Genomic DNA, 12,060 nt, shown 5'->3' on the forward strand with positions numbered 1-12,060 from the left:
GAGAAAAATGAGTGTCGGTGGGAAGTGATTTTGGATTTTGGGAAAAGGATTACTCACAGACTAAGTGCACCCTTCAGAAAACTTGGGGAGGGGGTTGGAGGTGGGAGGAGTAGGACAGAGCACATTCTTGGCAGAAGGTGCAAGATCTGAATGGAAATAGAAGGAATGGAAACCACCAACTTTTCTGTGATGGGAAAGTTTTCAATGATTTTGATTTTGAAGGAATCTCATATAATTTGTGTAATAGTGGGAGATTCCATTGATTTGGAAGGCCTTAGTTTCCTCGGCATCAAGTTGAGCAGGGTTTTGGGCAGTGCCTCCAGCCCAAAAGAGAGAGCAGTCATCCATCAAGCTGCAGACAAAGGCCTTGTAGGTAGTGGATATGAGTTCAAGTGTGCCAAGGAACGATTTTGTATGACGGAGGTTTCAATGAATCATTGATCTTAAGAGACTGCAGATAAACGTTATAAACGGTGTACATGTTTGTAGCAGGTGTATCGATTATAGGTGGGAATCCTACATTGTCTTGGGTCACTGTTACATCGCTTCAAACAGAAATATTAACTCCGGTCCATCCACTAACTTCATGATGTTCAGCTGTGTGCAGACAGGCTACCATCCACAAAGTTTATTTTGCCATGCACCTTGCAGTACCTCAGTGGAAATTACTTCCACACATTTCCATGCAGTAAGCCCACAACATTCACCTGTGTTTTATCAAAGAAAGTTCGCAGCAGATATCAGTTCAAAACTTATTTGCCTTTCTTTTAATTTCTGCAATACCATTTACTCTGAGAGGTACCTCGCCAGACTGACTTTCCTCCAGTCTATCGATGTAATCCCAAGCCACAATGGTGTTGACATACGGCTGGATGTTTTCTGGTAGTGGTTTTTATTATTTGATGTTGCAGCCATTTTTTGTTGGCACAAGGCAGCACGTTTATTTCATCGATTTGCAAATCAACAATTCCATGGCCACAGCGATTTTAACATTTGAATGGGCTCCACATTGTTTGTTGGAAATTTGACAGTATATGGCAGCAGGACGTACTTTGGAGGCTTTCGTTTGCTGTGACTTAAGCCGGACACAATGTCTTGTCCAAACTAATTCAGTAGTCATTGCATTCTCGGAGAATCTGCTTCATGTTGACAATCCATGCTGCTGATCAAGAGAGGAAGTAAAAATGTTCTGAATTGTTCAGGAATACTCATACCACTTTCGTAGCTCAGACGGCTTTGGAGGCCAAGGCATGTTAGTCTCATGACTTTGTATAGATTTGCGAATATGCAAAGCAGCCTTTTCGACAACTTGGATGGGGTTAATTGGATGAGGTATTGGATAAGTCATGTATGTCTCAAAATGTGCTTTGGAAGCTGGGATCTTGAGAAATTTTCTGGAAGAACAACAACTTGCCTCTTACCATCTTGTGGAACCTCAGTGTAATAAACCTCCAAATTCAGCCTCTGATTTTCTTCAAATATGCTTTTTGGTGGAATCCTTCACTTCCTGTACACGTCATGACTGCATGAATGACAGTGGCATACTAGATCAATCAGTCATATTTACTAATTTCAGATTATCCAACAAATCAGTTCTGATGTCATCAAAACACATCTAATAGGTTTTGGAACTCTAGCCTGGTGTACTCTGATTCAGTGCTGTTCATCTCTTTGGCCCGGTTGCATAAAACTCCCTCAACCTGAAGGAAAGATTTCTCTTGAGGTACGCTGTAATTCCTCAGCGAAGGATTTCCTCAAGTGTTGTTGCATAAACAACCCTTAAGGATAAGAATTCCCTTAAAGCTAAGGAAATCCTCAGGCGCTGTTGCTATGCCAGAAAACCAATCAGTGATAAGAAGAGATGTCCGAAAGCAAGAACACGTAATGAACATGTAATTTTAAATGACACTTGTTATATATGTTGCATGGGGAATATGTGCTTGTGGATGAAGGAGGAATAAAATTCATTTTTCTGAGTAAAATCCAAGGAAAAACAACACTTTTACAATTTACAATGGTCAAAGAGAAAGCAATTACAAGCACAAATACAACTTACAAGGGTGCAAATCACAATAATTAAAAAACCATAAGTCAAAAATCACAACCTGAAAAGCTTCGTCCCTCTTAACCTTAACGCTTACTCCATCTCCAATTTCATATTTAGGCATGAACCATGGACCCAGCAGAATTACTCTCCGGGGAAAGGTAGAGAGGAAGAAAAGAAGAGGAGGGGGGGAATGAGTTTTGGGCTTAGGGTCGGCCCTTGCCTTATTTAGGCACCGTCGACGGACGGGTATCGGTCCTGACACAGGTAGGAGTGTGGGGTCGGGGTGGAGGATGGTCAGTCGGTGTGGTGCAGTACATGGTCGCTCGCGCATGGTCGATCATGGTCACTCCCTCATCCATCATGGCAACGGTCTTTTCCTCAGCACAACACAGTTTATACACAGATGGCAGGAAGGCGATTCTCCAGGTTCACAGCAGATTTCTGGCTCAATTCCAAGGCGGCGAGAGGCACCTGCGTTCAGCCTTTATATTCATTTAAGCAGGGTGGAGCCTGGCCATGCACAAAGCATACCCATTGGTACACCTGCAGAAGCTCCACCCCTCGCTCCAGTCAATCATCCACGCTTGGGGACCCTCACCACCGAGCGTCCAGTTTCTCGCGTTTCCCGCGAAGGTGAGCACCAATTATCTGAGATAGACCTTATCATGTTCTCACTCCATCGGATCACACACAGCACGCCATTTCTGTGAATATATTGAGCTTTTTTGGGAGCTCACGCAAAACACATCAAGCTCAATGAAATCAAAGAGCGAAGAGGAAGAAGATCATAAATGCGACAAAAAGGCACACCCGAGCATGCGCTGGACGGTGCCAGACAAGTCACGTCCTATGTACTAAACCAACAACAACCAACACTGGCGTGGCCACTTTCTTTCCTTGAAAAAAAATGTAACTTTACCAACTAATATTTCTCATTACCTCGTACAAGTCAGCATGCACATGTGATATAGACAAATAGACAAAAGACATCACAACACTGAAAACCACAACAGTATTTGCACATGTGCCTGAAGACAGTAGACCGATGATGCCAGGTTAGAGGAAAAGCACCATCATTGTATTGTCTGTCCTTAGGTACCTTGGGATTTATACTGCCCCATTGACACATATGCAACCACTCATCCATCAAGAACGTAGTCATCCAAGTGTTTGAGGCGTGAACGTCGACGGCCTGACATCCTGATAGGAGGCGACACGGTTGCCGCGCTGTCAACACCATGGCGTTGGACCTGGGAATCACAGGGTTGGGCAAGCATAGAGGGTAGAACTGCAGGAGGAGGACTTGGGGGCAGAACACGTTCAGCTGGAGTCGAGAGAATGGGAGGTATGTGAGGTGGATCGGTGATAGCAATAGGTGGCCCATCCAAGTCGTCTTCATCACCGAGAGAATCATCACATGAATCTATGTGCGGATGCGGGATGGTATGTGTAGTCTACATGGGTACCATGTAACATTCAGATTGTAGTACACAATACGACGAGCATCGGAGTTGAGAGCCAGCAATCTTGCGGATGTCGCACCAGGTCCCATCCACAGACACAACCAGGTAACGATCCCGTGTTTGAGACGTGGATCCATCTGAGTGCAAGTACACCAGGTCTCTAACATGAACTGTCGGAGTAGCAGAGCGTTTTGTTGATGGGGACTTGGATGTCTCGCTATAAGTATGGTTCCTAGAGTGTTGGGCATGCTGCTCTCGGATAAGGTTCTGATCCAAGATTGGAATCTGATGGTTAGTGAACTGGTCGCTGGTCACATTGTGTCCACATTTCCCATGCAGACATACCGCAAGATCTGATACGTGAGTTTAATCGGGCAGTAGCCATGGAAAGCTGACGAGGCGACACTGGACCTCCGAGCGGGTCTTGGTGTCATAATTCAGCTTCTAATTCCTGAATGGCTTTCTCAGCGACAGGGTTTTTGTTGGGATTTTTGCACGACAAAGCTCAAGGGAGACGCGGTGATCTTGTAGGAACTTGTCATTGGTGAGAGACTTGAATGCAGAGGCTTGATCAGTCCGGATGACAGCAGGTGGCCCCTCCATCGGATGAAGTTTACTGATGAGTTAGAGTAGGCTGTCACGTCGGGTATCATGGCATTCGTCATAAATGAGAGCGGAACGGGTGTCGGAAGTGATGCACTCATGCAAGACCAAGATCAGTTGACGCCCACACTTTAGGACATCTGCTGCCAAAGTCACACCAACTGTATCAGGAGGATCATTGGACGATTGAGGAATGGCATGCGGAATGATTTTTCACATGGAAGCACAGTGGTGGCAACTGGTAGTTACATGGTTGATGGACCTATCCATGTCAAGGGCAAAGAAGTGGCCATGCATCACTTGCTTAAGTTGGTGGCAAGATGGGTGATCAAGCTTGATGTGGAGAACTGTGACAAGGCCGTCCAGGACCAGGCGAGGAATGACGATGCGTTCACGGGAAGGTTGGAAGGGGCCGTGATATCGGACAACCAATAACTCGTCTTTTGAAATCGTGACTGAATTCAAGTACCTTTTCACGTCTTTAATATTGGTCAGCTTTTTCGATGGTCGGGTACCTTATATGAGATGGGCATGTGTTCTGCGTAAATCTGCGCACTCAGACTGTAGGGCTAGCCAGACAGATCGGGTTGTAAACGGTAATTTGGAGTAACCAGTGATGATGTCTTGGCTGGAGGAATGACGTACGACACAGTTTTCTGTCTGCTCTACAAATGAGCAAATTTGGCATTGGGGATTGTTACAATCGAGGGCATTACGGCTGGCGAAATCTGAGGGTACATTAGCGGAGCCACAAGATGGCTGATTGAGGCCTGGAACCAGCTGACCATCAACAGAAAGGTTGACATGAGGGGACTAGCTGAAAACTCTCCTCAGCATAGCTTTTCAAAGGCTTGTACAGTGTACACATGGCTTACTTTCGGTCAGTTTGCAAGCTTTATGATTGGATTGAATGATGAATGGTCCAAAGTGTTTAGTAGCCATTGCGATTGAGAGCACTTCAATTTCACTGGGATGCCAGGTGACCTGGTGTCCTCAAAACCTGGCGCTAAAAAAAAACCCCGCATGTCGTTGGGTCCCATTGTGATTGACGTACATCGTAGCTCCTATGCCATTCTTCACTGATCAACAGTGATAATCCACAATTGGTCTTCAGAGTGTGGAAGGATAATGGTTCTGTTTGAAGAAAGGGCTTTTTGGGCAGAGTGGAATGCCTCAATGAGGTCGGAGGTCCAAGCAATTTTCTCTTGGGATATGCGGCCAGCCACAGCACCGTCTAATGGCGAGAGTAAGCTCGAACAGCCAGAGTTAACACGAGCTCGGAATTTGCAAGCTCCAATAAAGGATCGAAAGCCGGAGACCTATTCGGGGGGGGGGGGGGGCACACATGGATAATGTGGAGATGCAATGGGGGCTGGCTGTTGTCGTGCCTTGTTGCCACAACCACCCTCGGATAATGATGGAAGATGGGCCAATGACAGTCTTGGATGCTTACAGATTGAAGCGGTTGGCTTTAAGTGCGTCAAGCAGTCATTTCCAGTTGACTAACAGTTCCGTCTACGCTTGCTCCACCGCAATAGAGATCATCGGCGAGTTTGGCCACAACACCCTCCTCCACTAGGTCTCCAAGGACGTGACAAGTTAGTTCTTCTTGTGCCGTTTCAGAGCCAGGCATACCCATGGCGGATCGGGTGTAGCTTCTAACACAACAAAATGGAGTCGCAATGCCGCAGTACTTCATTGACTCTTTAGATAGTGGGATTTGATAAAAAGCATTAGTCAAGTCAGTCGTGATAATGTGCTTCCATCTCCTAATTTGTCGAAGAGTGGAATCGACGTTGGGCATCAAGGAAGGCTGGGGTTTGCTTTATCGGCCAACATCGGCAAATGCCGTGACCAGTCGGAACCCGGCACTGGACATTTTCACCAAGAAAGACGGGTTGAGGTACTTGACGTTGACTCTTGCGTCTTCTGGTTTGACAAAGACACCCATATCTTCTAGTTCGTCAAACTTGCGTTGTAGTTCTGCAAGGTTGCTGTGAGAATATAAAGGTAGGCGACCCATACGTTGAGGGGGCAGGACAGGAACCATGTTAACTTCCGATTGGAAAGGACCAGACGCACCATTGTATGCTTTGGGCCTGGGGTCGAAGACATCATCATATTCTTGGAGAAGGGTCTGAAATTTAAGTCTAATGTCAAGGGGAAGGGAATTGTCCGGGTCGAGTGTGACACTGGCAGAGTAAAGGCCTGGGGCAGTTTTATTTGGTTTTGGTTGAATCTTCGTGTGTGTGGATGGGTGGGGGGTACAGGCTTTACCGGTGAGGCTTAAAGGCATGAAGATGGGGCGGATTTGACAAAAAATTTCATGTGATCGAACAATTTGAGGATCGCCAGTCAAGTTGGCAATGGAGATCTTGCCAGATACGCTCGATATGAGACTTGGAGAAGGCCATATTTTGGTTGAAGGACGATGAGCCCAATAGTCACTGCGAGGTTCAAAGGCGTATGGCAAATCAGACAATTTGTCAGGGAGGTTTAGCTCTATGTACTCGCCAGGCCATACAGTTGTACTTCGTGGAGGGGCACGTAAGACATGGGCATGGCGGACTGCATGGTGAGTGGGAGAGAAATCAGATGAACTGTATCAGTATATGGACCCATCATTGAGGATGATGTGGCGTCGAACCGGGCGAACAGAAATGTCATTCAGCTCCATGAAAGGTGTTCCTGCCAGGACATCAAAGTCCAGGTTTTCAACAACAAGGCCTTTGAAGGTAAACTGTCAGTCGTCAGAGGTCATGATAAAACTGACCACCAATCACTGTGAGTGGGCAGGAGCCAGCAGCCTGATGAGCTGACTGAGAACTCTTTCTCTTGGGTAGACCGAGACGTTTGGCAGTCGGTAGGCTCATCATGTTTCCAGTGGCTCCACTGTCAATTGTGGCACGGATAGTGTGCTGACGGTAAAATGTGTCAAAGTAAGGTGACTGGCGTCCTTGAATTCTATTTGCAGGTATGGAGGACTTGTCAGAGTCATCTGGAGAGTCGATGGTGGGGTCTGTCACTTCCTCATCATCATCAGAGAGGTCCAATATGTTGGATATCTGCCTCGCCTTGGCCATATATTTACGATCTTGTTCAGGGAGGTAGCTGCACTCGCTGAGAAAATGACACTCAGCATGCCCCGCTTTGTGACATAATGGGCAGTATCTTTGTGAGCGCTGAGGTTTTTTTTTTGGTTTTTTTTGTATACAAGATCGAGGCTCGTGCAAGAGCGAACATCAATCACACAGAAAGACAAACCGACACATAAAACATATAACATCGGGAGCGGTAGACAAGATGGGGAAAGAGGGGGAAGGACACAAACACAACATTTGAGAGCAGGGACCGAGAGACATGGAGACATCGAGAGATCTGTGAGAGGGAGAGGGCTTTGGAGGGGGGCATGGGAAGGGGGGGGGGGGGGGAAGGTGGGAGAGGTATAAAACAAATGGACACTGCCAGGACTTCCAGGAAAGAAGTTGGAATTTCAAACAAGGTGGATCTGGGGTGAATTAGCGGGGGTAGAAAAGATCAAGGTTTTGGATGGGGCAAGATAAGAGATGGTGGTGAACAGCTGTTTAAAAGACCTGGAGGGAGGAGTGGGATTGAAGGCAGAGAGGGAGTTTGTTCCAGAGGCGGGAGAAAAGAGGAATGAAAGAGTGAAGGTGAGCAGAGAGCCGAGATTTCGGCAGTTTAACCATCAGAGGGTTGCTGGCAGATCTTGTGTGACCTGTAGGAATATTTGCGGGCCAGAGCACAGAGAGAGCTGGGGGTGCAAGGCCGGAGAGGATTCGGTAGAAGACAGAAAGGCCACCTACCTGCCTGCGGTGAGTGAGTGAAAGGCCCTCAGAGATAGCTTCATCGCGGGAGATTCCAATAATTCTGAAAGCTTTGGATTCAACAGCGTGAAGCCGAGCCAGGTGTGAGGCAGGAGCACCGGCCCATAGGGGAGAACAGTATTCCATTGAGCTGTGGATGAAAGCCTTGTATGTGGTGAGGAGCTCAGGTGTGCCGAGGAAGGACTTCGCACGACGGAGGATGCCCAGTCGGCGACTGGCTTTGGAGGCCAGCTTGGAAATGTGGTTTTCCCAAGAAAGATCATGGCAGATAGTGAGACCCAAAAGCTTGAGCGACAGAACTTCTTGGAGAAGATTGTTGAGAAAGTAGCTGGGAGGGTTGTCCAGTCGATCTTTTTGGAGAGACATAGTAAGAGTGTGAGATTTGTCAGGATTGAAAGACATGTTCCACTTGTTTGACCAGTCTGTGATTTTGTCCAAGTCTTCAGAGAGTGAGGAGGCTGCAGACTGCCGATCTGAGGGAAGAGGCATGGAGCGGCAGAGAGTGGAGTCATCAGCAAAGAGATAGAGAGGATTTTCCAGAGAGTCGGAGAGATCATTGATAAAGACCAGAAAAAGCACAGGGCCCAGAACACTGCCTTGGGGAACTCCAGCCTGAACAGGAAGGGGAGATGAGAGAAATCCATTCAGGACCACACGTTGACTACGACCAGAAAGGAGTTCCTCAAGCCATGCATGGAGATTTCCATGGATACCATAGGAGGAGAGTTTGGTGAGCAGAGCTGGGTGACAGACCATATCGAAGACACGTGATATGTCAAGGGAGACAGCTCTGAATTCCTGTTTGGCATTGAGGACCTCCATCCATTGTTGAGACAGCAGAAGCAGCATGTCCAGAGTAGAGTGACCTGGCCTGAAACCAAATTGATGATCAGAGATCAAGCCATTGGAGAAGAGGAAAGATTTCATATCCGAAGCAATGATGGATTCCATGACTTTGCTGATAATTGGGAGCAGACTGATTGGTCTGTAGTTGCAAGGATCTGTTTTTGCACCTTTTTTGTGTAAAGCGGTAATGTTTGCTGATTTCCAGGATGCTGGCAGATGACCTTGATCAAAAGAGAGGGTGAAAAGAACAGAGAGAGGGTGAGATAGAGCAGCAGAGCAGGATTTTAGGAACCGTGGGCTGATGCCGTCTAGTCCAGTTGCAGAATCAGAGTCGAGGTTAGACAAAAACTCCTCCACCTTGTCAGGAGAGAAGGACACAGAGTCCAGGAGCAGTTGGGTTCGACTGGGAAAGGTGGGAACAGAGAGAGATGGGTTTGGGACTAAAGATTTTGAGGCAAACACAGAGTTGAGGCATTCGGCTTTGTCACGTGTGATATCAACTGTGTGGCCATTTGAGGTAAGGGAGGGGATGGAGGGGGAACAAACACCACAAACGGATTTGACCAGACGCCACCAGGATTTGGAGGAAGGAGACAGGTTTGAGAGTTCATTCTTGAGTGTGGAGAGATAGTGCTTCCTGGCACTCCTGAGGGTAGACACACACTTGTTCCGAGCTTGGTGGAAGGAACTGAGATTGCCTTCAGTTGGATTAGCCTTCCAAGAGGTAAAGGCAAGTTGTTTCAGGGCAACTGCCTCACCACAAGATTCAGTGTACCATGGACGGGAGGAAGGGTAAGACAACTGAAGACGAGATGGGATAAATCTGTGCATGAGAGAGAGCAGTTTGCTTTGGAAGAATTCCCAGGAAGAATTGATGTCAGAGGCAGTGGAGATGGGAGACCAATCCAGACGATTGATGGCTGCTTGAAGACCATCCCAGTCGGCCTGAGTGAAATGCCAGACTCGTCGACGCTGAGGAGCCTCTCTGAGAATGGCCAGAGAGATGTCCACTTTGACAAGCACATGATCAGAAGAACCGATTGGAGCAGAAGAAGAGCAGCAGACATTAGCAGGGAAGTTTGTCATAACCAAGTCTAGAAGAGAAGATACTCCATTGGCTGAGATCCGGGTCGGGAAATTGACAGATTGTGTCAATCCCAGTGAGTCACAGAAGTCCTTTGCTGAGGTGCCATGACTGGTGAGAGAGGAACCCACACCCAACCAGCTGGCATGATGACAGTTGAAGTCACCACATATGAGGAAGAGAGAGTTGGGATGAGTGGATAGAAGTTGGTCCATGTTGTCAAACAGTGAAATGTAAATGGAGTCGTCACTGTTTGGAGGACGGTACAGAACACATATGAACAAAAGGTGGGAGCGGAGAGGAAGCCATAAACAGAGGTACTCCTGGGGGTGAGGAGGAGAGAGGGCAGTGCAAGGAGAGTGAGGAAGAGAGTTTTTGATAAAGATAGCCACCCCACCACCAGGACCAGGTTCAGGTCTATCATACCAGAGGACGAAGTAACCAGGAAGAGATATTAAGGAATCAGAGACATCTTGAAGGAGGAAAGTCTCTGTTAAGCAGATCAAGTCTGGATTGTCAGAAGTAACCTGTATGGAGAGATCAGTCAGGTTTGAGTGAAGGCCCCGGATGTTTGAGGTCCATACCGTTAATGAAGAGAGAGGGGGAGCATCGGGTACAGGACAGGGGAGGGGAGGAGCAGGGTAAGATGAAGGATGAGAGGGGGAGGTAGGAAGAGCAGTTGATGATGGTGTGTCAGAGATTATAGAAGAGTTCCAAGAAAGGGAAGGATGAGGAGGATGAAAGGTTTGATGGTGAAGGGATGAGGCACAGTGAGGGGTTGTTTGAGGGGGGGCTGAGGAAGGTAGAAGGTTGTGGGGGGGATGGAGGTATGAGATAGAAGGGAGATGAAGTGGGGAGGAGGCAGCTTTGAGGAGGAGGGGGGAGGAGGGAGAATTGGAGAGGAATGGTATGGGGGGAGATTTGAAAGGGAGGGGTTGGGGGGGAGTTTTGAAGGGGAGGAGTGAGGGGGGAGTTTAGGAGGACAGGGGCAAGGGGGGAGTTTAGGAGTGGAGGGGCAAGGGTGGAGTTTAGGAGTGTAGGGGCAAGGGGGGGATTTGGAGGGGAGGGGCAAGGGGGGAGTTTAGGAATGAAGGGGCAAGGGGGGAGTTTAGGAGTGTAGGTGCAAGGGGGGGAATTTGGAGGCGAGGGGCAAGAGGGGAGTTTCGAAAGTGGATGATTAATGAAAGACGAACATTGATAACAAATTGGGTTTGTTGTGATTTTCAAGTTAACAATCCGATTCAGAACGATGGAGGAGGGATGGAATGAATGTGAATTTAGACCATGTAGTGAGGGAGACGTATAAGAGATTGAATTTCTTTTTTTTGACTTGGAATGAGATGGAGAGGAATGTGAAAAAAGCCTTTTAAATAGGAAGAAAAACAGCGTGTTGTAATATACCACTGAATAAAACACGGAAGGGGAAAGGTTAAACATATTTAAATAATATTGAAACAGAACCGTAAACAATCTTATATGCACAAAGTACCAACGGGGGGAGAGCCGAGAGGGACCACCACGAGTCACGTGGACAGGGCAAAAGGTGGATGGCAAGGAGATAATGGGGGCGGGGCGAACTAGGTTTGTTTGTATCTAGATTTGTATCTAGATTTAGGAGTATATGTTACAGATTGAAAGCCAGTTTTCTTTTGAGTTTTAGAAAGACAGGCCAGCATGGCTGTTGTATCTTTACTGGACCGTATTTCATCTAACAAGGACTGTCGGGCCAGGGAGATTTCCGGTTTAATGGAAGCCAATGTACGAGAACATAGTTCAGTACCAATAACGTTGTTTGACTATTTTCGGTAGCGTCAGGTGGGTTAGTTAAAGCCAGCTGAGGACGACGACATTTTCGAGGGATGGAGTTAGCTCCTCGTCATCTGCAGGAACTTCACCATGGTGTGAGATGCCTCCGTCATGGCGTAACAGATTGTCGTCGATAAAAGCTGCCAAACGCTGGTTGGGTCTTCTGTGCATTCTTCTGGTTCTAAACGGATATCAGACAAATCTCGGAAATGTGCGTCGGTCGACTGAAAACCGAAATGCAGTGAATGACTTGCCATATATGATCTAAGGACATAACATCACGGACGATCGTGTTGCGTGCAATGACTGTGTAATAATTGGCTATTTGACGAAGCATCAAATCCAATGCGTTGAATTTTAGCTGAG

General features: G+C 47.3%; 2 protein-coding genes across 2 annotated transcripts in view; one reads left to right on the forward strand and one right to left on the reverse strand.

The window, feature by feature from the left end:
• Window positions 1-12,060, reverse strand: part of LOC137416116 (carnitine O-palmitoyltransferase 2, mitochondrial-like) — a 1,201,140-nt gene that overhangs the window by 539,497 nt on the left and 649,583 nt on the right. The window lies entirely within an intron of this gene.
• The window catches only part of LOC144889711 (carnitine O-palmitoyltransferase 2, mitochondrial-like), an 84,642-nt gene that overhangs the window by 48,705 nt on the left and 23,877 nt on the right, over window positions 1-12,060 (forward strand). The gene's annotated exons all lie outside the window — the stretch shown is intronic.

Source organism: Myxine glutinosa, chromosome 1 (genome assembly GCF_964187855.1).
Source record: "Myxine glutinosa chromosome 1, kmMyxGlut1.1, whole genome shotgun sequence".
Lineage (NCBI taxonomy): Eukaryota > Metazoa > Chordata > Myxini > Myxiniformes > Myxinidae > Myxine > Myxine glutinosa.